The sequence below is a fragment of the Canis lupus genome, chromosome 8 (assembly GCF_011100685.1).
Source record: "Canis lupus familiaris isolate Mischka breed German Shepherd chromosome 8, alternate assembly UU_Cfam_GSD_1.0, whole genome shotgun sequence".
NCBI lineage: Eukaryota > Metazoa > Chordata > Mammalia > Carnivora > Canidae > Canis > Canis lupus.
This window is the reverse complement of record NC_049229.1, coordinates 5,885,897-5,909,968: the sequence shown is the minus strand read 5'-3', so window position 1 is coordinate 5,909,968 and position 24,072 is coordinate 5,885,897. Positions and strand designations below refer to the sequence as shown.

Here is a 24,072-nt window from a genome sequence, read left to right as displayed (position 1 = left end):
GGTTTCTTGTTTTCTTATTGTTGAATTTTTAAGGGTTCTTTGTATATTTTGAACATAAGTTCTTCATCAGTTATTTATATATTTGGGAAATATTTTGTTTCAGACAGTGTCTTGTCTTTTCATTCTCTTGAGATTGTCTTTCACAGAGTAGAATTTTAAATTTTAATGAAGTCCAACTTATCAATTTTATCTTTCATGAATTATAATTTTTGTGTTATATGTAAAAAGCCATCACCAACTCAAATAATTTGGATTTTCTATTTTATCTTCTAGAAATTTTATATTTGACATTTAGGTTTTTGATCCACCTTGAGCTAATTTTTGTGAAGGGACTATAATAGTTCTAGATCCATCTGTTGAAAAGACTATCCTTTTTCTATTGAATTGCCTTTGCTCCTTGTCGAAGATCAAACACTATATAGGTCTATTTCTGGACTTTCTGTTCTATTCCTTTGATAAATTTGTCAACTCTTTTGCTAAGAACACACTATCTTGATCACTGTAGCTTCCTAGTACCTCTTAAAGTCAGATATTGTCAGTCTCCTGACTTTACTCTTCTTTAGCATTGTTTTGATTATCCTGGGTTTTTGTCTTTCATGTAAACTTTTGAGTCAATGTTGATATCCATAAAATAATCTGCTGAGATTTTGCTTGGGATGGCACTGAGTCTATAGATCAATTTTGGAAAATGTTTGTTTTAATATTGTCATCCTATTCATGAACAGGGGCTATCTCCTTATTTAGACCTTTGATTTCTTTAATCAAAATTTTATAGTTTCCCCTTAGATATTTTGTTAGATTTATGCCTAAATATTTATTTTTGTATTTGGTCCTAATTAAATGGTATTTTGTTTTAAATTTCATAATATATTTTTCATTGTTAGTACTATAGGAAAGGAACTGACTTCTCTATATTGACTTTATATCCCATAACCTTGCTATAATTGCCTATTAGTTCCTGCTTTTTAATATTCTTTTACTTTTTCTACATAGACAATCATATCTCCAAATAAGATAGTTTTATTTCTTTCTTCCTAATATATATACCTTTTATGTCATTTTCTTGTCTTATTTTAATTTCTAGGACTTCTAGTATGATGGTAAATGGCAGTGGTGAGAGAGAAGACATCCTTATCTTGTTCCTCATCTTTGGGAGAAAGCATCTCTTTTCTCACCATTAAGTATAAAGTTAGTTTTAGACATTTTGTAGATGTCATTTACCAAGTTGAGAAAATTCTCCTTTATTCCTAATGTTCCTAATTTTCTGACAATTTTTATCATGAATGGGTGTTGAGTTTTGTCAAATCCTTTTGCTGCATCTTTTGATATGATGATATGATTTTTCTTCTTTTTTTTTTTTTTTTTTTGATTTTTCTTCTTTAACCTGTGGATGTGGTAGATTATATTAATAAGATGTCGAACCAGCCTTACATACCTCAAATGAATCCCAATTGGTGTATAATTCTTTTTATACATTGTGTATAATTCTTTTTACACATTGTTAAATTGATTTGTTACTATTTTGCTGAGGAATTTTACATCTATGGTCAGGAGACATATTAGTCTATAATTTTCCTTCTTAGAAATGCCTTTTCTGATTTTTTTAAATTAGGGTAATACTGACCTCATAGAATGACTTAGAAGGTATTCCCTCTGCTTTCATTTCCTGGAAGAGATTTTAGAGACTTTGTCTCCATCTTTTTTCATTTTCCTGCTGGGCATACTTTTCCCTGAGCACAAAAGCACTAATGAGGGGAAGAAGACTTGTAGGCAGAGGTGATCCTCAGATGGGAAGATTAGCTTTACTACATAGTTTCTATGTTAGTGTCATTATAGCCTATTGATAGCATTACTAGTAATGGCTCAACAGGCAACATGCTTAATCTAAAAAGTCTAACTAGTTTATGAATAGAGACAGAGAAAGGTCTTGATTTACAGCAGCTATATTGGATCTATAAACCAAAGAAACAATGTTCATGTACATAGTGGGTAATGAAATACTGATTACACATTGACTTGGTAAGCTCTGCTTGCTCTGATATACCACCATCAACGAACTGTCTTAAAACATAAAGAGATGTTGTGTTCAATGATGCTTGAAAACAAAGTAAAAATATATATTCTTAAATGTATTTGAACGACATTTGGAAATCAGCTACATGTTAGAATAAGATAAAACAACCACTCTATTTTATTTCATTTCCAGGTCTGAAATAAGAGGATCATAACCTTATAGAATTTATGAGAATAAAATAAAAATTTATTAATATTTTTTCAGCATCTACAGTTTTAAGTATTTAAGTGTATACAAAATGAGTCAAACAGAGCTTTTGCCTTTGACTAGAATGTACTTTAGAAAATGATAGTACAGTTACAAATATCATTCTAAAACAAAAGCCAGTGGGCAGCCCGGGTGGCTCAGCGGTTTAGCACCGCCTTGGGCCCAGGATGTGGTCCTGGAGACCGGAGATCGAGTCCCATGTCGGGCTTCCTATGTGGAGCCGGCTTCTCCCTCTGCCTTGCTCTGTGTCTCTCACAAATAAATAAATCTTTAAAACAAAAGCCAATGAGAAAAGTCACTTAACAGTGGTACCAACACAGAGCTGTAGGGCATGGCTCAGCAAACTTATACTTTAAAAGGCCAGATAGTAAACATTTTAGTCTTTGAAGGCTGTATATATAGTCTTTGCTGTACCTACTCAACTCACTTTTATAGCACAAAAGCAGCCATAGACATTACATGAAAAAAATGAGCATGGCTGTGTCCCAGTAAATATTTATAAAAAAAAGGTGGCTGGCCAAATTTGAGTCGTGGCTATAATTTGACAGCCCCTACCCTAGAGTCTCAAAGGAAAGAGAAAGAATATTGTGAAAAATAGTTTTCAAATTATAAAGCTCTGTACAAATGTAAAGTTATTATTAATTAAGTTTATTGAAGACTGATACAGTGTCTAACTTGATGTTAATGAACAACCAATAGTCCCTGGCTGATGAGCCAATTTGTTGCCAGCTGAATCAAGGGAGTTTGACTATAATAATTAAGGGTAATAAACCACACTCATCCTTTTCTTAGAGGAAAGGGAAGAAGAAATACATCCTTCATATTTCTTTTATCCTTTTTGAAGAGATTTACCTTCCCAAGAGTTTAGCAAATTTTAAATACATCTTTGTCACTTTTCCCTGATGAACTTGGGGATTTAATCTAATTCCCGACTTAATATGAGAACCTGTTATCCCCTTCCCCACCTCTGTTAATTGCACTTGAATTCTAACCCTTCCTGGTGCTAAGTTGGGAGTCAGGAGTTCCAAAAGCTCAGCCAAGGGCACCTCAATTTGGTAAGTCTCCCGATAATTGTAAGTCTTTTTTTCTCTTCCTCTTTCTTACTCAGTGACTTAAGCTCATTCAAGTCTGCCTCTCCTCAAAATGAAATTTCCATTTTTTAGAGTTCAGCAAGGAGGTCTTTTGTCTCTCAGATTTGGAGCCAAGTAGATGACGTTTAGCTGCTCAGTGGAACATTTTATTTTATCATCATGAGACCAAACACCTGAAGGTTTTTGAACTTGAGGGGTTTGCCCACCAGAGAGGAGTCTATGGCAACCCAATCCCTATCACTATATTCTCAAATCTGGCTCCTTGAAGTCAACACAAATCTGTCTTAACAGCTTACACATTTTGACAATTATTTTCTGTAACACACACAGAGTAGAGCAGACACACAAAATGTTAGCAACTTATTTACCCTATCATGGAAATCGTTGGCACCAAGTGGTTTCAATCGTTACCACCAAGTGGTAACTGGAGTTACGCACGTTTTTCACTCATAATCAGTTAACATGATTTAATTGTTTCTATCCCTTTAGGTGCAGCTCATTTGAAAGTATGATTACTACCGTTTTAAAATGACAAAGCTTAGCAGGGAATTTATATGTGAATGGTAGCAAAAACTTTCATTGCTATATTAATTACCCCTATGCAGAACTTCAGGATTCAACAAATCTTTTTGTCTGCCTCTTAGAAGCATCATATTACTAAGAATACATGTTTCACCTCTTTATAAGAAGGTCCATCCGTATGCATCTCATATTTATTGGCATTCACTTTACATCATCTTCCAAGGTTTATTTTTAAACATTAAAATGTATCTTAACTAACTTGGAATAAAAATCAGTAACCCATTTTCCAATTATTTGCTTGGTGATTTTTCACCAATATTTTTCATTATTTTAAGAGCTTTATTTCTGCCAGACAGCTAGGTGAAGTTCTGTAATCCATACCTCATACTTGACATTCCAATTCTGCAGAGTAAATTTAATGCCTACACTCATATCAGTAACTGATTATAATCTCTTAGTGGGTAGGAAGCAGAGCTGTTTAATTTTCTATATGCAGCTCTCAGATAGCAACAAGTTCAGAGATTCACCAAACACATATATTTGCAGAATGATAAATAGTTTTTGCAGCAAAATACCCAGTAAAGTGAAAAATTATCAATTTTATCCCATCTTAAACTCAGAGAGAGAAGAAACTAATAGAAGATGCATGTGTAGTTGCCTTGGTCCTGAGGCAAAGAGAGCCTCCATGTCTGCGCAGATGATAAAAAATAATCAGGTGGGCATCACCTTGGTATATGCACCATTATGATAATAAAATTTGAAGTCCTGTTCACAAGAAACATTTTCTGCTCTAGCATAGGAATATTGAATTTCATAACTTGGAAAGTAGGCTCAAACAGGCTATTAGAAGTTTTTCAAGTCTTAGCTAATGAGCCACATTTTATTTAAAGTAGGTTTTTAATTTTTTTTTTATTTTTTTTTAAATTTTTATTTATTTATGATGGTCACACACAGAGAGAGAGAGAGAGAGAGGCAGAGACATAGGCAGAGGGAGAAGCAGGCTCCATGCACCGGGAGCCCGACGTGGGATTCGATCCTGCGTCTCCAGGATAGCGCCCTGGGCCAAAGGCAGGCGGTAAACTGCTGCGCCACCCAGGGATCTAGCTGCACCACCCAGGGATCCCTAATGAGCCACATTTAAGTAAAGGATACTCTTGTCCTCACTTGTAAAAACTAGAATATGCTCTGAATTACTAAACCGTTAACTGTGGGCATGTTAGCCAGTTCCCTATGGCAGAAACATTCTAAATGGATATAATGAAAAACACCTGAAGTATTAAAACTGGCAAGAGGGACCGTGGACTGTGAGGGGACAAATGGTCAGAGGACTTTGTTTTTATAATTTAAATGACAAAGGAAGATTCTGGTTTTCCCTTGTTATTTGAATTCCCCCCCCCCCCCATTCGTCTCTGCTTCTCTTTCTTTCTCTTATGTTGATGCTTGTCTCCTTTCTCCCTCTCTCTTTTTTCTTTCTTTTTAAAGATTTATTTAGTTGAGAGAGAGAGAGAGCAAGCATGGGGTAGGGTGGGGGAAGGAGCAGAGGTAGAGAAAAACTCAGGGAGATTCCACCCTGAGCACGGAGCCCAGTGCAGACTCATCCCACTCATCCTAGGACCCATGAGATCATGATCTGACCCGAAACCAAGAGTTGGAAGCTCAACTGACTGTGCCACCCAGGTGCCCCTGTCTTTTTCTTTATATAAGAATTTTTTTAAATTACATATTTTAATTAAACATCTCTAAATAAGAAAATGATGTAAGGAATAGAATTTTGTTATAAAATTATCAAATTTGGAGGAGGGGAAGTAGACCAGAGAAACATCTTTTAATAATTTCTTATTTTTGATGGCAGAGTGATTTTTAGATATGTCATTTGAATCTGAAAAATTTTATCTTGGAGCTAGAAATTCGTTCTACTTTGTGAGAATTGGTTAGTTATTAATAAATTATCAACTTTTTACTGTTTTCATAAATATTTATTAAACTTGTTACTAATAGGGATAGTGGGCTTAATTAGACTCAGGTACTATGCTCAGGGAGCCTATGAATATTATGCATGAGTTCTAGTTGCTCCATATCCTTGCCAATACTGGTATGATCAGGTCTTTTAACTTTATATATACTCATAGATGTGTAGAAATATCTCATTATGGTTTTTAATTTGGATTTCCCTAACGAGTAATGATGATGAATATTTTCCATGTACTTATTTGCAATTAATTTACTTTCTTTGGTCTGTTCATATTATTTGCCTATTTTTTTTTAATTGAGTTGTTTGTTTCTTATACTAAGCTTTGGAAGTGCTTTACATATTACCTATATGTCCTTTATCAGAAGTGTGGTTTTCAAATATATTTCTGCAATCTAAAACTTGCCTTTTCACTCTCTTAATGTCTCTTGAAAGCAGAAGTCATTAATTTTGAGAAAGTTCATTTTCTAATTTTTTTGTGTGGATTATGCTTTTGTGTTATATTTAAGAAATCATTTCCTAACCCAAAGTCACAAAGATTTTCTCCTATATTTTATTCTAGAAATTTTATAATTTTAGGTCTTTTATGTATGTGTGCAATCCCTTCTTTAAGAAATTTATTTATTTATTTATTTATTTATTTATTTACTTACTTATTTTAGAGAAAGCATGTGTGTGAGCACATGAGGGAGGGGCAGAGAAGAGAGGGAGAAAGAGAATCTCAAGCTGAACGTGAAGCTGGACTCGAGGCTCCATCTCATGACCCTGAGATCATAACCCCAGCTAAAATCAAGATTCCAATGCTTAACTGACTGTGCCATCCAGGCGCCCACATAATGTCTTTTGGATTAATTTTTGTATATGAAGCAAAATGGTAATCCAAGTTCAGTTTTGTATTTGGATACCCAGTTATTTTAACACCATTTGATGAAAAGACTATCCTTTTTTCACTGAAATGCTTTTGCAGCTTTTTCAAAAGTCAGTTGACAATATATGTGGATCTGCCCTCAGAATTTTTTTAAAATATATATTTTTTAAATTTTTAAAATTTATTTATGATAGTCACAGAGAGAGAGAGAGAGAGGCAGAGACACAGGCAGAGGGAGAAGCAGGCTCCATGCACTGGGAGCCCAATGTGGGATTCGATCCCTGGTCCCCAGGATCGCGCCCTGGGCCAAAGGCAGGCGCTAAACTGCTGCACCACCCAGGGATCCCCCCTCAGATTTTTTATTCAGTTTCCTTCATCTATTTGCATTGATGTCAATACCATACTGTCCTGATACAGTAACATTATAACAATTTATGGAGTCAAGTAGTGTAACTTCTCCCACTTTGTTTTTCTTTCTCAAAACTGTTTTGGCTATTTTGGTTCCTTTGCCTTTCTGTATGAATTTCAGAAAAGCTTGTCTGTACCTAAGAAAAACGCTGCTGTAATTTTATTGTGATAGGGTTGAGTCTGTAGGTCAAGTAGGAGAGAATTAACATATTGACAATATTGAGTTTTCTAATGAATGAACATGGTATATTCTCCATTTATTTAGATCTACTTTAATTTTTCTCAGCAAGGTTTTGTCATTTTCAGCACATACGAGTTCTATAGGTATCTCACTACATTTTTACCTAAATATTTAATACCTTAAAAGTATTGTAAATGGCATTTTAAAATTGTCATTTCCACTTTCTCATTTATTTTTGTTTGTATGATCTTATATTGTAAAGTCTTGTTAAACTGTCTTACTAGTTCCAGTGGCTCTTTTGTAAATTCAACTGCATTTCCTGTGCAGATGGTCATAACACCTGAGGAAAAATATAGTTTACTTGTTTCTCTCCAACAAGTAAACTAGTAACATGTAAACAAGTAAACTAGTTTCTCTCCAATCTTGATTTCTATTAATTTGACTTACCTTATTACACTGACTAGAACATCCAGTAAAATGTTTAATAGAAATGATGAGAGCAGACATCCTTGCCTTATTCCTGATCTCGGAATGAAAGCATTCAGTTTTTCACCTTTAAGTATATTAGCTCTAGGTTTTTGATAGATACATTTTATCATATTGAACAGGTTCTCTTGTCCTAGTTTGCTGGGAGTTTTTATTAGGAACAGATTTGAAATGTTAATCAAAAGCTTATTTTGCATCTATTGAGATGATCATATGGTTTTATTATTTTAGTCTTAATACCGTGAATTGTATTGATTGATTTTCTAATATGAAATAAGCCTTTCATTTCTTGGCTAAATCACGATTGGTTATGGTGTATTATATTTTTGTACATTATTGTATTGGTTTGCTAAATTAAAAAAATAACTTTTACATATGTGTTTATGAGGGAAATTTTCTTGTCTTAAAATATTTTTGTATATTTGATATCAGAATAATGCCAGTCTCATGGAATAAGTGGAGAAGTATCCCTTCCTCTTTGATTTTCTGGGTGAGTTTGTGTAAAATTATAGAAAAATTAATGAAGTCAAAGTTGATTTTTTGATGACAAACCTTTAGCTGGATAGACTAAGAAAATAAGATTCAAGTCAATAAAATCAGGGATAAAAGAAGAGACATCATGACCAACTTTTCAGAAATACAAATAATTTTAAGTGAATACTAAAACAAGTGTATGCCAACAAATTAGAAAACCTGGATGAAATAGACAAAATCCGGGAAAGACATAAATTGCTGAAACTGGCTCAAAATAAATAGAAAATCTGAATAGACCAATTGAATTAGTCATTTAAAAACTTCCCAAAAGAAAAGCCCAGGCCCAAATGGCTTTTTTAGTTAATTCTACCAAACATTTGAAGAATTCAGTCATTCAAAAGAAAGGGGGGGGGGGAGGAGCAAGATGGCGGAAGAGTAGGGTCCCCAAATCACCTGTCTCCACCAAATGACCTAGAAAACCTTCAAATCATCCTGAAAATCTATCAATTCGGCCTGAGATTTAAAGAGAGACCAGCTGGAATGCTACAGTGAGAAGAGTTCGCGCTTCTATCAAGGTAGGAAGACGGGGAAAAAGAAGTAAAGGAACAAAGGCCTCCAAGGGGGAGGGGCCCCGCGAGGAGCCGGGCTGAGGCCGGGGCGAGTGTCCCCAGGACAGGAGAGCCCCGTCCCGGAGGAGCAGGAGCTGCACCGACCTTCCCGGGGGAAAGGGGCTCGCGGGGAGTTGGAGCAGGACCCAGGAGGGCGGGGATGCCCTCGGGCTCCCGGGGACAGTAACAGCAACTGCGCCCGGGAGATGCGCCGAGCTCCCTGAGGGCTGCAGCGCGCACGGCGGGACCCGGAGCAGCTCGGGGGGCTCGGAGGCGGCTCCGCGGAGGGGGCTGCGGGGCGGGAGCAGCTCGGGGGGGCTCGGGGGCGGCTCCGCGGAGGGGGCTGCGGGGCGGGAGCGCGAATCCACCAGCGCAGGCCCCGGAGCACAGGGCGCCGGGACACAGCCCAGGATCCGGCCTCCCCCGGGACAGGCAGAGGCCGGGAGGGCCCAGGACAGCGAGGACGCTCCTGCCCCGACCTGAGCAGATCAGCGGCCCCTCCCTGAGCCTCCAGGCCCTGCAGACGGAGAGCTCTGGAGTTACTGCGGGGGCAGTTACTACAGAGCTGGCCCCGCCACTGGGGTTGTTCCTCCTGGGGCCTCACGGGGTAAACAACCCCCACTGAGCCCTGCACCAGGCAGGGGCACAGCAGCTCCCCCAACTGCTAACACCTGAAAATCAGCACAACAGGCCCCTCCCCCAGAACACCAGCTAGACGGACAACTTCCAGGAGAAGCCAAGGGACTTAAAGTACACAGAACCAGAAGATACTCCCCTGTGGTTCTTTTTTGTTTTGTTTTGTTTTGTTTTATTTTGTTTTGTTTTGCCTTTTGATTTGTTTCCTTCCCCCACCCCCCCTTTTTTTTCTCCTTTCTTTTTCTTTCTCTTTTTCTTTTTTTTTTTTTTTTCGTTTTTTTCTTCCCTTTTTTTTCTCTTTCTCTTTTCTTTCCTTCTTTCTCTCCTCTCTTTTTCTCTTTTTCCCAATACAACTTGCTTTTGGCCACTCTGCACTGAGCAAAATGACTAGAAGGAAAACCTCACCTCAAAAAAAAGAATCAGAAACAGTCCTCTCTCCCACAGAGTTACAAAATCTGGATTACAATTCAATGTCAGAAAGCCAATTCAGAAGCACTATTATACAGCTACTGGTGGCTCTAGAAAAAAGTATAAAGGACTCAAGAGACTTCATGACTGCAGAATTTAGAGCTAATCAGGCAGAAATTAAAAATCAATTGAATGAGATGCAATCCAAACTAGAAGTCCTAACGACGAGGGTTAACGAGGTGGAAGAATGAGTGAGTGACATAGAAGACAAGTTGATGGCAAAGAGGGAAACTGAGGAAAAAAGAGACAAACAATTAAAAGACCATGAGGCTAGATTAAGGGAAATAAACGACAGCCTGAGAAAGAAAAACCTACGTTTAATTGAGGTTCCCGAGGGCGCCGAAAGGGACAGAGGGCCAGAATATGTATTTGAACAAATTCTAGCTGAAAACTTTCCTAATCTGGGAAGGGAAACAGGCATTCAGATCCAGGAAATAGAGAGATCCCCCCCTAAAATCAATAAAAACCGTTCAACACCTCGACATTTAATAGTGAAGCTTGCAAATTCCAAAGATAAAGAGAAGATCCTTAAAGCAGCAAGAGACAAGAAATCCCTGACTTTTATGGGGAGGAGTATTAGGGTAACAGCAGACCTCTCCACAGAGACCTGGCAGGCCAGAAAGGGCTGGCAGGATATATTCAGGGTCCTAAATGAGAAGAACATGCAACCAAGAATCCTTTATCCAGCAAGGCTCTCATTCAAAATGGAAGGAGAGATAAAGAGCTTCCAAGACAGGCAGCAACTAAAAGAATATGTGACCTCCAAACCAGCTCTGCAAGAAATTTTAAGGGGGACTCTTAAAATTCCCCTTTAAGAAGAAGTTCAGTGGAACAGTCCACAAAAACAAGGACTGAATAGATATCATGATGACACTAAACTCCTATCTCTCAAGAGTAACTCTGAATGTGAATGGGCTTAATGACCCCATCAAAAGGCGCAGGGTTTCAGACTGGATAAAAAAGCAGGACCCATCTATTTGCTGTCTACAAGAGACTCATTTTAGACAGAAGGACACCTACAGCCTGAAAATAAAAGGTTGGAGAACCATTTACCATTCGAATGGTCCTCAAAAGAAAGCAGGGGTAGCCATCCTTATATCAGATAAACTAAAATTTACCCCAAAGACTGTAGTGAGAGATGAAGAGGGACACTATATCATACTTAAAGGATCTATTCAACAAGAGGACTTAACAATCCTCAATATATATGCCCCGAATGTGGGAGCTGCCAAATATATAAATCAATTATTAACCAAAGTGAAGAAATACTTAGATAATAATACACTTATACTTGGTGACTTCAATCTAGCTCTTTCTATACTCGATAGGTCTTCTAAGCACAACATCTCCAAAGAAACGAGAGCTTTAAATGATACACTGGACCAGATGGATTTCACAGATATCTACAGAACTTTACATCCAAACTCAACTGAATACACATTCTTCTCAAGTGCACATGGAACTTTCTCCAGGATAGACCACATATTGGGTCACAAATCGGGTCTGAACTGATACCAAAAGATTGGGATTGTCCCCTGCATATTCTCAGACCATAATGCCTTGAAATTAGAACTAAATCACAACAAGAAGTTTGGAAGGACCTCAAACACGTGGAGGTTAAGGACCATCCTGCTAAAAGATAAAAGGGTCAACCAGGAAATTAAGGAAGAATTAAAAAGATTCATGGAAACTAATGAGAATGAATACAACCATTCAAAATCTTTGGGATGCAGCAAAAGCAGTCCTAAGGGGGAAATACATCGCAATACAAGCATCCATTCAAAAACAGGAAAGAACTCAAATACAAAAGCTAACCTTACACATAAAGGAGCTAGAGAAAAAACAGCAAATAGATCCTACACCCAAGAGAAGAAGGGAGTTAATAAAGATTCGAGCAGAACTCAACGAAATCGAGACCAGAAGAACTGTGGAACAGATCAACAGAACCAGGAGTTGGTTCTTTGAAAGAATTAATAAGATAGATAAACCATTAGCCAGCCTTATTAAAAAGAAGAGAAGAAGACTCAAATTAATAAAATCATGAATGAGAAAGGAGAGATCACTACCAACACCAAGGAAATACAAACGATTTTAAAAACATATTATGAACAGCTATACGCCAATAAATTAGGCAATCTAGAAGAAATAGATGCATTCCTGGAAAGCCACAAACTACCAAAACTGGAACAGGAAGAAATAGAAAACCTGAACAGGCCAATAACCAGGGAGGAAATTGAAGCAGTCATCAAAAACCTCCCAAGACACAAGAGTCCAGGGCCAGATGGCTTCCCAGGGGAATTCTATCAAACGCTTAAAGAAGAAACCATACCTATTCTCCTAAAGCTGTTTGGAAAGATAGAAAGAGATGGAGTACTTCCAAATTCGTTCTATGAAGCCAGCATCACCTTAATTCCAAAACCAGACAAAGACCCCACCAAAAAGGAGAATTACAGACCAATATCCCTGATGAACATGGATGCAAAAATTCTCAACAAGATACTGGCCAATAGGATCCAACAGTACATTAAGAAAATTATTCACCATGACCAAGTAGGATTTATCCCTGGGACACAAGGCTGGTTCAACACCCATAAAACAATCAATGTGATTCATCATATCAGCAAGAGAAAAACCAAGAACCATATGATCCTCTCATTAGATGCAGAGAAAGCATTTGACAAAATACAGCATCCATTCCTGATCAAAACTCTTCAGAGTGTAGGGATAGAGGGAACATTCCTCGACATCTTAAAAGCCATCTATGAAAAGCCCACAGCAAATATCATTCTCAATGGGGAAGCACTGGGATCCTTTCCCCTAAGATCAGGAACAAGACAGGGATGTCCACTCTCACCACTGCTGTTCAACATAGTACTGGAAGTCCTAGCCTCAGCAATCAGACAACAAAAAGACATTAAAGGCATTCAAATTGGCAAAGAAGAAGTCAAACTCTCCCTCTTCGCCGATGACATGGTACTCTACATAGAAAACCCAAAAGTCTCCACCCCAAGATTGCTAGAACTCATACAGCAATTTGGTAGCGTGGCAGGATACAAAATCAATGCCCAGAAGTCAGTGGCATTTCTATACACTAACAATGAGACTGAAGAAAGAGAAATTAAGGAGTCAATCCCATTTACAATTGCACCCAAAAGCATAAGATACCTAGGAATAAACCTAACCAAAGAGGTAAAGGATCTATACCCTCAAAACTATAGAACACTTCTGAAAGAAATTGAGGAAGACACAAAGAGATGGAAAAATATTCCATGCTCATGGATTGGCAGAATTAATATTGTGAAAATGTCAATGTTACCCAGGGCAATTTACACGTTTAATGCAATCCCTATCAAAATACCATGGACTTTCTTCAGAGAGTTAGAACAAATTATTTTAAGATTTGTGTGGAATCAGAAAAGACCCCGAATAGCCAGGGGAATTTTTAAAAAGAAAACCATATCTGGGGGCATCACAATGCCAGATTTCAGGTTGTACTACAAAGCTGTGGTCATCAAGACAGTGTGGTACTGGCACAAAAACAGACACATAGATCAGTGGAACAGAATAGAGAATCCAGAAGTGGACCCTGAACTTTATGGGCAACTAATATTCGATAAAGGAGGAAAGACTATCCATTGGAAGAAAGACAGTCTCTTCAATAAATGGTGCTGGGAAAATTGGACATCCACGTGCAGAAGAATGAAACTAGACCACTCTCTTTCACCATACACAAAGATAAACTCAAAATGGATGAAAGATCTAACTGTGAGACAAGATTCCATCAAAATCCTAGAGAAGAACACAGGCAACACCCTTTTTGAACTCGGCCATAGTAACTTCTTGCAAGATACATCCACGAAGGCAAAAGAAACAAAAGCAAAAATGAACTATTGGGACTTCATTAAGATAAGAAGCTTTTGCACAGCACAGGATACAGTCAACAAAACTCAAAGACAACCTACAGAATGGGAGAAGATAGTTGAAAATGACATATCAGATAAAGGGCTAGTTTCCAAGATCTATAAAGAACTTATTAAACTCAACACCAAAGAAACAAACAATCCAATCATGAAATGGGCAAAAGACATGAAGAGAAATCTCACAGAGGAAGACATAGACATGGCCAACATGCACATGAGAAAATGCTCCGCATCACTTGCCATCAGGGAAATACAAATCGAAACGACAATGAGATACCACCTCACACCAGTGAGAATGGGGAAAATTAACAAGGCAGGAAACAACAAATGTTGGAGAGGATGCGTAGAAAAGGGAACCCTCATACACTGTTGGTGGGAATGTGAACTGGTGCAGCCACTCTGGAAAACTGTGTGGAGGTTCCTCAAACAGTTAAAAATATACCTGCCCTACGACCCAGCAATTGCACTGTTGGGGATTTACCCCAAAGAGACAAATGCAATGAAACGCCCGGACACCTGCACCCCGATGTTTATAGCAGCAATGGCCACAATAGCCAAACTGTGGAAGGAGCCTCGGTGTCCATGGAAAGATGAATGGATAAAGAAGATGTGGTTTATGTATACAATGGAATATTACTCAGCTATTAGAAATGACAAATACCCACCATCTGCTTCAACGTGGATGGAACTGGAGGGTATTTGCTGAGTGAAGTAAGTCAGTCGGAGAAGGACAAACATTGTATGTTCTCATTCATTTGGGGAATATAAATAATAGTGAAAGGGAATATAAGGGAAGAGAGAAGAAATGTGTGGGAAATATCAGAAAGGGAGACAGAACGTAAAGACTGGTAACTCTGGGAAACGAACTAGGGGTGGTAGAAGGGGAGGAGGGCTGGCGGTGGGAGTGAATGGGTGACGGGCACTGGGGGTTATTCTGTATGTTAGTAAATTGAAAACCAATAAAAAATAAATTAAAAAAAAAACAAAAACAAAAGAAAGGGGGGTGGGGTGGTGGGGGCGGGGGGAGGAGGCAGCCCTGGTGGCTCAGCGGTTTAGCGCCACCTACAGCTCAGGGTGTGATCCTGGAGACCCGGGATCGAGTCCCACATCGGGCTCCCTGCATGGAGCCTGCTTCTCCCTCTGCCTGTGTTTCTGCCTCTCTCTCTGTCTCTCATGAATAAATAAATAAAATCTTAAAAAAAAAAAAAAAAAAAAGACCCGGCGCTGAGAGGTACCAGGCGGCAGCCGGCGCCAGAGGCTCGCATTCCCGCTCCTCGGCCAGAATTCTAAGGCTTTCTGCAGAGATTTGAAAAATGACAACAACAGCATCTTTAGTTCAGCATCCTTGGCTGTGGAGTATGTAGATTCACTTTTACCTGAGAACCCTCTACAAGAACCATTTTAAAATGCTTGGAACTATATGTTGAATAATTATACAAAGTTCCAGATTGCAACATGGGGATCCTTGATAGTTCACGAAGTTCTTTATTTCTTGTTCTTTTTACCTGGATCTTTGTTTCAATTTATACCTTTCATGAAAAAGTACAAAATTCAAAAGGATAGACCAGAAACATGGGAAAACCAATGGAAATGTTTTAAAGTACTTCTCTTTAATCACTTTTGTATCCAGTTTCCTTTGATCTGTGGAACTTATTATTTTACAGAGTATTTTAATATACCTTATGATTGGGAAAGAATGCCAAGATGGTATATGCTTTTGGCAAGATGCTTTGGCTGTGCGGTGATTGAGGATACCTGGCACTATTTTCTGCATTGGCTCTTACATCACAAAAGAATATATAAATATATTCATAAAGTTCATCATGAGTTTCAGGCTCCATTTGGAATGGAAGCTGAATATGCACATCCTTTGGAAACTCTGATTCTTGGAAATGGATTTTTCATTGGAATCGTGCTTTTATGTGATCATGTCATTCTCCTTTGGGCATGTGTGACTATTCATTTGATAGAAACTATTGATGTCCAGTCCATGGTGGCTATGATATTCCCCTGAACCCTTTAAATCTGATCCTTTTCTATGCTGGTTCTTGGCATCATGATTTCCACCACATGAACTTCATCGGAAACTAAACTACATTTACATGGTGGGATAGAATTTTCAGAACAGACTCTCAGTTTACTGCTTATAATGAAAAGATGAAGAAGATTGAGAAAAAGATGCAATAAATATCTCCTCTCAACCATCCTGAAAGCACACACCTTTCCTGAATTGAAGCGAATAGCTAACATTGCTTCTGTGGAGCAGAAATAAACATGTGTCTTGGCTGCTAAGTGATACAAAGAACATTAACAACCTTTAATTATCATCCTAGTGGGAACTTCTACTTTACATAAAATTCAGTATGTGTAGAAATAAGTAAATACATAATATGATTTTCATGAGGAGGTTGTAAAGGTCATGTTGCTAACTTTACAGAAAGGTTCTAAGTAATGGAAGAAGTATTAGTCTGTCTTTCCCCCAGTAACACCAGAAGCCTGAAGCTAAGATTGGTCTTTAAAATCTTGTAAATATATAGTGGCCATTTCAGTATCTCTTATCAGGGTGTTGGCCTTATATTGAACTTTAAACACTTTCTAGAATTTGCCTAAACATCCAAGTATCATGGGTCAAACCATATCAATTGACAGACAGAGTGAGGCTGCCAAATCAGGAATAGCCCACCCCAAGAATTTCCACTCTGGTCCTGAGCTGACTGGTTTGGGGTGGTTTTCCTTCTTTGAGAAGCCCTTTCGGATGGCAGTGTACTACTAGTATCTATAAATTAAGGCATTTCCAAATTGTCGTAAATGGAATATTTTAGTCTAAAGGTTTTTGGGTTACTTGAATTTAAAAAAAAATGAGCTTTATTTCTGCTATCTACCCTTTCATTTTTGTATATCAACTTTTCATTATACTTAAAACTGTATCTTGAAACATTGTGAACTGACTTGCTGTATTTGCACTTTGAACTATTGAAATAAATGTGATTTTTTTTTTTTTGGTCTGATAACAAAAAAAGAAAGAGGAAGGAACATTACCCACATTACCACACTACCTGAGATCCTTAATATAAAACCAGACCACAGTGTTTCAATGAAAGAAAATTGTAGTCCAACATTTCCTATAAGTATAGAAGCAAAAATTCTCAACAAAATGAATAAGTGGGATTTATCCCAGGAATATAAGATTGACTTAACATCTAGTAGCCCATCAATATAATATAGCATGTTACTGGAAGAAGACTGAAACATATAATCATTTTAATACATGTAGAATAAGAGACTTGACAACATCCAACACTGTTGCACAATTAAAAAATGTTCAACAAACTGTGAATAGAGGGAGCTTCAACCAGATAAAGAGTTGGTATGAAAACCCCACAGCTAACAACACAATTAATGGTGAACAAATGAATGTTTTTTTTTCCCCAAGGATCAGGAAATGACAGCTCTGTCTGATCTCACCACTTCTATTCAACTTTGTATGTCAATTGTATAGATATACTACATTTTATTTATCCATTCATCTATTGATGGAAATTTGAGGTGTTTCTGCCCTATGGCTATTATTTTCATTTGTCTAAGGTTTGGGGCAAAACTTTTTAAATTTCTCTTGGGTTTGTAGCTACCAGCGTAATTGTTGGGTCATATGGTAACTTCATGTTTAACACTTTGGGAATCTAACAAACTATTTTCCAAAGTGGTATACAACTTTTTATATCCCAACCAATAATGTATGAGGGTCCCCATTTCTCCATATTCTCACTTCATTCTAGTGAATGTGAGATGGAATCTCACAGTTTTGATTTGTATTTCCCTAATAGCTAATGATGTTGAGCATCTTTTTATGTACTTACTGGCCAAGTGTGTATTTTTTGGAGAAATTTCTCTATAGATTATCTATTTTTTTAATCAGAATACTTATCTATTTATAGAGTTGTAAGAGTCTTTTATATATTGCTGTATATTTTCACATATTCTAGATTCAAATCCCTTCTCAGGTACATGATTTGCAAATCTTTCCTCCCAATCTGTGAGTTCTTTCACTTTCTTAATAGCATTGTATGCAGCACAAAAGGTTTTAGCTCATATGAAGTCTAATTTATCTGTTTTTTTTTCTATTATCACTTTTGCTGTCATATCTAACAAACCATCACCTAACTTAACCTAATGAAGATTCATGTCTGTTTTATTAGGAATGTTGAGAAATGAATTAATAACAATTTGGGTCAAACTGTTATTTGTTGAAGAAGAGAGGATAGATGGTTTCTTTACAGTAACTAAGTAGAAAGTAATTATAAGACTCATAAGTAATTACCTTAAGGAGAAAAAAGAGGAGTCAAAGAAAGACCTAAGACTTTTTAGTCATGTAAAATTAAGACATAGAAATCTATATTAGAAAAAGTACCTCAGTAAGTTGGGCCAAATTTAGTATTTAAAATTAGGAGTGGGGTGCCTGGGTGATGCAGTAGGTTAAGTGTCCAATTCCTGGTTTCAGTCCAGGTCATGATCTCAGGGTTGTGGGATCAAGCCCTTTGTCAGGCTCTGTGCTTAGCACACTGTCTGCTTCTGATTCTCTCTCCCTCTGCCCCTCCCACTCATGCTCTCTCTCTCTCAAATAAATAAATCTTTAAAAAAGTATTAAAATTAGGGGTAACAATATTAAGGCTATATCATGAAAAGGAGATAATTTCTTTAATAATTTATTTTTTAAAAGTTTCTTAATCTAATTTATACAAAGAAACCATTTGTGCTGTTTTATTTATTAGCTGGTCATGTGATACATAAAGCTGTGCTAATACTATCCAAAATATTTAGATGGAGAAGAATATAATAAATTGATAGATACTAAATAAAACTGACTTGGCTAGTTATTTTTCCCCAAAGATTTCTTTATGGAATCAGCTGACCAAATTAACCAGTTGCTTTGCCATATGAATTAAACTAAAATCAATTAAAGGGTCTCGGGAATATAGGCATCAAATGAACTGATGTTATTATTCTTGTTTTAGTCTCCTTATGTCTTGAGAAAAGAAAAAAAGTTAACTTAGGAACACAAAAATTTTAATATGTTAATTTAACTCATTTTTCTATAATGCAAGAGGCATGTAGTATATATGATATATTATGGTGGAGAAGGAATGAAAATCAATTACAGTTGTAAATATTTAGAGTCATCCTGTTTGGGCGTAGTGAAAATTTTCACATACACACAAAATAATGCCATATCACATGATTAGGAAATCTGAAATAGAGATTTAAAAGGTAGAGGGAAAAAAATACATAAAGCTATTCTGAATTCCACAATGGAATAAATTGCCATGGCACAGTGCAAACTAATCAGAGCATATCCAATGCTGTAAGGTTACAACTATAAATAAACACACAGATCAACATATACTCAGATTTGATGACCTTCCTTCAAGATGATGCAGTGTGCTGAACTTTATACTCACGTGTTTCTTGAATGTCACTACCTTTTAGAGGCTCAGCCAATTTTCCTACTTCAGGATTTCTAAAAAGGTAAGCATTTGCTGTCCTCTCTTCTCTGCCTCTAAAAGTATACATGTATATACACATATACTTATGTATTATTAATACGAAATTTTATTAATAATTATGTGTATAGATAATCTCCCAATTTCATGATTTCTTTTTTTTTTTTTTTTAATTTCATGGTTTCTTAAATTCTTTTCCTAGTGACACATCAGGGAACAAAATGGAAAAAGGATGCAGTAAAAGAATGAAGTCATAATAAAAAGCCAAAGATCATTTCTACCTAAAGCAGGTTGAAAAATGTGACGTCCAGGCTCAGTCTGTCCTTCAGTATCTTTTTTTCTTTCTTTCTTTCTTTCTTTCTTTCTTTCTTTCTTTCTTTCTTTCTTTCTTTCTTTCTTTCTTTCTTCTTCCTTCCTTCCTTCCTTCCTTCCTTCCTTCCTTCCTTCCTTCCTGGTGAGCATAAGGTTTTAAAATATTTTGAGTTGGTTGCCAACATTTGAAAAGCAGAATGTTTCACAATAAAAATCCACGTTCCTGGCATCTCATTAAAAATTATAAGATCTGGAAAGAGAAACCTAAATCCCTTAACGCACCTGTGGACCTGTGGGCTAGCCAGCTGTTGGCAGCAGGAGCACCCCCTTAGTAAGGCCTAAGCCCCTCCAGCTTATTGCTGGATCCATCTTGTCCACTTCACTCATTTGTATTCCCTGCCTGACCCCTGGGAACATTTGGGTTTGCATCCATGTTTTAGACCCAAATGAACTGTTTTCCTCTGTTTTACAGCCAGCAATTCTCTCAGCATTCAATTAAAATAAATTACAAGCCTAGAAGCAGTCTGCTTTTCAGAAATGAAAAGAAATTTTTAATATTGCTTTCACAGTTAATATGTAATCACTGAGTAAATTAGTACAATGCTTAGAGCTTCTTTAGGATCCTGTTCAGAAAGGAATGTAAAAAGTCATCCTTATTTTTATATGAATTGTTGAAACAGAGCCTCCATTTAACGTATTGGGCAAAATGAGAAAAGCAGTATGTGTTTTTGTTGTTCTGAACAGGGTGACAGAACAAGTGAGAACAGGTGTGTAAAGAGCAGTAGGAAGTAATGAAAAACAAGATTGCTAGGATTACAAAGGCCAGTAGTATTTTTTGATGTCCTGGAGTAATAACTGAAAAACCTTTCTCATAGTCATTGTATCTACGGGCTTCAGTATTCATTTTCCCTTACGAATTACAAATTTTTAAGAAGTATTAAAAGACTTTCTCCTTTTCCATGGATACTTTGAAGCAGCTTGTACAGAGTGTGTGGCCTAATAGGGTGCAGTGATCCTGGTTGCAATGTAAAACCAAAACCAGAATCAAAACGTGCTTTCGAATGTAATATAGTTCTAAAGGAACTGCAAGTCAGAAATTTGAAAACTTCTCTGTTTATGGAATTTATCTTTCGTGTTGGAAGTTTCCCTTCTAGATCCCAGAAAAATCTTTGAAAGGTATCAAATTTAAAGACCCTAAGCTTTCCTCAGAGCCTTACAACATCAACTTTTTTCAAAGTTTTGATCTGAAATCAGGTAAACCTCTTGAGACAGAAATGTCATTGGAACAAAAAGGCAGGCAAAATGAAATGCAGGTAGCTGCTAATCGAGCATAAATGTAATTGAAGCTTGCTGACCTTTCCTTCTGAAGTTCCCTGGGATGCACAGCTATGGGCATAACCACATAGAGTGCTCTTATTATGTGAACACATAACATGGAATGGGGTTGCCATGGAAAAACATGCAAGTAAAACCCAGGCAAGGGTCATGAGATTTTTCCTCTTGACATTACAAACATGTATCTTTTCTTGTTTCATTCCTTTGTCATTTAGCTTCTAGGCTTCCAAAATTTCCTTCATTAAATCAATATCATGATAGTAACATGCTTTTGCATGAACTGAAACTTTAAAAGATAATGAATTGATAGAAAAACATACACATGACCAAGGCACAAACAAAATGAGTAACTTGTAACTATCCAAATAATGTCCACTTGGCCAAAATCCCAAATGATTGGTTTAATATCTACACATATCCACATCAACCAAAGAGAGTGTTTTTAAAGTTATCATTCAACCAAGCAGGTCAATTAAAGAACAGGTTTCTTTTTGGGAAAGATGATAAACCATAACAAAGGGAGACACAGAACTCACTCAACTCCTTTCATCTAAGAAAAAAGACCTTCAAAGTTTTGACCAGACTATGTCAGGAAATAGGAAGAAAGCACAATACTCATATTAATTGGTGCCAGGAAGTTGCATTGTACTTCACAGCCACTAGAATTAATCACGGATGGAGATGAAAAATGGGATTGGTATAACAAGAGTGGAAATGGACAAATATCCAAATCTTTAAAAAGTGAAAATTTAAACTCAGGCACATAAATTCAGTAGTATCAATTGGGTAGTAAATAGGTTTCAGAGAAGTGTATGATCATTAGTAATAAAGACAGAATCTAAGATAAAATAAAAGAATCTCAAAGTTGATGTTGAGTGTGTGCTTAGAGACTTTCCTATGGGGAGCTGTATAAATTTGAAGCAGTACTATGTCTGGGAAAATTCTGAGGGAGAATGAGAGGACAAGAAATGAAGGCACTGGTATGACTGTGTGTAAGTGCGTTGAAGACAGCTGGTGCAGAGAGCAAGAGAGGATGTGGAGCACTGGGGCAGGCATTTGGGCTGTCGTAGAGTGGAGGCCTTGTCTCAAGATACCTGGGAAATGTTTTTTAATTAGAAGTAAGGCATTCAAAAAGTTATTTTCTACCTTTTGGAAGAATAGAAATGACAGGGGACACTGTTACCCCAAATTTCATTTTTACCAACTAGGAAAAATCAGTTAGTTTAATCAAAATGACAGATCCCTGGGGAGAATGTAGTTGCTCCAAAGTGCATAAGACTTACTCTGCGTCTAACACTTCTAGGGATTTTTTTTTTTTTTAATTATCATGAATGTAGTAGAAATCTTATTCTGCACGACCTCATTCCCTGTCAATATTAAATTCTTTTCAGAATATTTAATATTTAAGTATGCTAGGCACTTACAATAAACAAAGTTTAACACTTTAACCAAAACACATCCTTTGTTTTACAACTGTGCACAGATGTCAAGATGCCTAGAAGGGAAAATAACATATTCTTTTTTTTTTACATTTTTTTAAATTTATTCATGAGAGACACAGAGAGAGAGACAGAGACACAGGCAGAGAGAGAAGCAGGCTCCATGCAGGGAGCCCGACGTGGGACTGGATCCCAGGTCTCCAGAATCAGGCCCCGGGCTGAAAGCGGCGCTAAACCACTGAGCCACCTGGGCTGCCCCTAACATATTCTTTAAAATTCTAAAGAAAATAATATTTTTTGTTGTGCTTTGTTTTGGAAGAAATAGTGTAAGTTCAATTGTACTGATACAGTAGTAGTAGTTGCTGTATAACTAATAAGCTCCAAAAAATCAGTGGCTTGCAAAATAGAAATTATTTCTCACTCATATAAATTTTGATATAGTGATTCAGGGTAGCGTACATTATTCAGGGAGTGGGAAGGAAGATCTGCTCCATGCAGTCATTCAGGGCCCCAGATGGATAGAGGCTCTATTACCTACATTGTGTGGTTTCTGAGATTGCGCTGAGCATTAAGAAAGAGGGCATGAAAGAATTTATGGTAATTTTGTATGGATTGGTCCTGGAAGTGGTATATATCCTTGTGCCAAATTCCAATGGCATAGTTGTATGGTTATGCTCCACTGACCACAGGTACAAAGGGAATTTGGACTTGTAAACACTGTTTGAGCGATTAGTTTCCAGTAACAGCTCTAAAATCATAGATGGGAGCATGAGTCTTTGATGGAAAACCAATTTTCTACATCATATGTACATGAAGTTATTTTGATATAGACCATTGAAAATATCTTAGTGTAAAGATAATGCTTTTCTTTGCTGACACATCACTATTTATTCTCTGAACAGTGGAGATCTGTTGGGAAACACTAAATGTTATTATTTTTGATGGAATAATTCTTAATGCTCTCAGGACCACTGTTACCGAACATTTAAAATATTATCTCATTGAATTGTAGAGTTTTAGAACTGGAGGAAAACTTGGACAAAGTATAGTCCAATAGCATTTTCTAACAAAGAATTACATGTATATAATGCAGTTAGGTTATACATTTATTACTGAGCACAGAAATATATGAAACTAGTCCTTTCTTGTGCCCAAGTGAAACCCACATAAAAAGTTAGGCATTTAATGAGTGATGTTAACTGTTTCAAGCTTCTGGACTGTTAGACATATCCTCACTCTGACATTGTGAAGTGTGCAAAGGGACAATGATAATTTTGCAGCCTGTCCCATGTGCCTATGTCATTTGATTTATGTTCTGTACCTGCCTCCTATGATGCTGTCTGAATTCATAAATCTGAGTAAAAGAACAGGGACCCATAACTCAAAGAGGATGAGATGGGCTACACCCCGAGGCTGAGAATGTTCTGTGGAGCTGGAGCTCTGTTCCCTCATGAATACTCATGGGCATCAAAGTTGCTAAAGGTTAGGCATTCATCACAAAGGGTCCCAGTCAGGATACATGGCAGGATTCCAAAGATAATTTTTTTTTTTTTGTCTTCAAACTTCTGTGCAGTAC

The 24,072-nt window shown here is 37.1% G+C and overlaps 1 pseudogene; it reads left to right on the top strand.

The window, feature by feature from the left end:
• The first annotated feature begins 15,180 nt into the window (after nt 1-15,180).
• LOC100687093 lies at nt 15,181-16,769 on the top strand (annotated as a pseudogene).
• The last annotated feature ends 7,303 nt before the right edge of the window (nt 16,770-24,072 follow it).